General features: G+C 51.1%; 1 pseudogene; it reads left to right on the forward strand.

Moving 5' to 3' along the window:
- The first annotated feature begins 1,404 nt into the window (after positions 1-1,404).
- LOC130594915 (beta-2-syntrophin-like) lies at positions 1,405-1,853 on the forward strand (annotated as a pseudogene).
- The last annotated feature ends 508 nt before the right edge of the window (positions 1,854-2,361 follow it).

Genomic DNA, 2,361 nt, shown 5'->3' on the forward strand with positions numbered 1-2,361 from the left:
GTGTGTGTGCGTTTAGCCTCTTTCTTTATAGACGCCTGAAATGGTGCCCTTTGTGTATGGTAACTAAACTGCTTGACATTGTGGTGTCTGCGCAATCTGACGGGGAATTTCTTGAACCATAATAGGCGTTAAATAAATAAGAGGAAGGGGCATATAAAATCAAGTAAGGGAAGATGCAACCGGAGGCGTGATAGTTAGGATGTAGATTATATGTGTTGGATAGCCTGTAAACCATGGAGTACCCAACCAATGAGGAAACAAGCGTGGGAACCTGCAGACGGGATCGGATATGTAAATCAAATTTCTGCTTTTTCTGGGTGTGTCTACTTTCTAGGACACCTGTTTTTGCAAAAAATTTAACAAATTGCTGCTTCACTGCTGTGTCTACCCTGAGCTTTTACAAGAATAGCTTTTATCTAGAGACCATTTCTCACACAGGGCTCCCTTGTTGCAGCAATAGGCCAGGTTGCTGCTGGCCTGAGCACAAGAATGCAGCCACGTCATGGCATTCCCATGTTGATGGTCTTCCCAGGGACAAGGCAGCACTCTGGATCTCCCACCACCTCACATCATTAGGTCCTGGTTCCTCATGCAGGCCCTCAGCCAGGTGGTTTGGTGGGTGGATGGACACTCATCACCCTAGGAAGGGACGGGAAATTCAGGCTCTAGGAGCGGCTGATAGCTCACCTCCCTTAGAAATCAGAATCATCAAATCAACCAGGTTGGAAAAGACCTTTAAGATCATCAAGTCCAACCTTTACCCCAGCACTGCCAAGTCCACCACTAAACCATGTCACTAAATGCCACATCTCCATGTCTTTTAAATGACTCCAGGGATGGTCACTCCACCACTTTCCTGGGCAGCCTGTTCCAATACCTGATCACCCTCTTGGTGAAGAAATTTTTCCTAATATCCAATCTAACCTCCTTTCAGGTGGTTGTAGAGAGCAGTAAGGTCCCCTCAAGCCTTCTCCAGACCAACCACCCCCAGTTGCCTCAAGCACTCCTCATCAGACTTGTGCTCTAGACCCTTCAGCTTTGTTGCCCTTCCCTGGACCTGCTCCACCACCTCAATATCTCTCTTATAGTGAGGAGCCCAAAACTGAACACAAGATTCGAAATGCAGCCTCACTGTTGCCCAGTACAGGGCGACAATCGCTGCCCTAGTCCTGCTGGCTACACTACGGTACAAGCCAGGATGGCATTAGCCATAAATCAGGCGAGCGAGTTTTGCTAAGTGGAGTTTTAGACAGAGCCCAGGAAACGGACAGCGGAGCGGGAAATAAAGCGCAGAGCCGAGGGTGTGGGTGTGTTTGTTCCTTAGTCCCGCCTCTCCCGGGACGTGCTATGGCATGGGCCTCTCGGTAGGTCACGCCTCCTTTCCCGTTACGAGGCGGTAGCGGCATGTCCGTATGGACCCGCGCTTGCAAAGCGGAGCTGCTGCTGGAGTTGCTACTAAGGGAACGTTCGGTGTGGGTAGTGGCGGAGCTGAGCAGAGAAGCGTTGAGCCTAAAGGCGGAACCGAGAAGCAGCGAAGCGGCGAAGCGGCGGTGGTTAACTGCAACGCGGAAGAGGGGTCCGGTTGCATGCGGAGGGTGCGGGTGGTGAAGGTGGAGGCGGGAGGGTTCGGTATCAGCATCAAGGGAGGTTGGGAGAATCGTATGCCGGTGCTCATCTCACGTATCTTCCCGCGGTTGGCGGCGGAACGGAGCGGGACGCTCCGTCTCAGCGACTCCATCCTCGCCGTTAATGGAGTCCATCTCCGGGATGCTACCCACGATCAAGCTGTCCAGGTGCTGAAGCGAGCCAGGAAGGAAGTCATCCTCGAAGGACCCACCCCTTCCACGTCTCGGGTACTGGTCCCTGCCGCAGAAAATATATGGACTCGGTCAGAGATCAATATGATCAGACAAAAGCCGTTTATTACAAAGCCTTAACCCCTTAAATACTGTTTCTTACATGCACTTACAGTGATTTGGCATATTATGATTGAATACATGTCTTGAAGACCCTTGGTGACTAACATATAATTGGTTAAGCACAGGTGTGAGAACTTGACCTCGAAAGCTTGCCAACAGTCCACAGTTCTCATTAACTCAGTGAATTCCAGCTTCTTCTTATCTTGCTTGTTTAGGCTTCCTCAGGCCTCTCATGGCCTTGCTGTTTCTTTCATGATTATTCAGATTTTATGTACCAAGTATCCAGTCTCCTGTGAGAACACTGCCTCCACAGGTTCCCTCCTCTCCCGGGTGCCCCTTCGCAGCAGATCGGGCAAGGGGTGCCAGCAGCAACAGGGTTTCCTTTATGGTGAAGTGTAGGCGGGCAGCACCGGCTGTGCTGGGATGGCTGTGCTTCAGCCAC

Source organism: Pezoporus wallicus, unplaced genomic scaffold (genome assembly GCF_028554395.1).
Source record: "Pezoporus wallicus isolate ANWC-B61680 ecotype Strahan unplaced genomic scaffold, APGP_CSIRO_Pwel_v1 contig_10766, whole genome shotgun sequence".
Lineage (NCBI taxonomy): Eukaryota > Metazoa > Chordata > Aves > Psittaciformes > Psittacidae > Pezoporus > Pezoporus wallicus.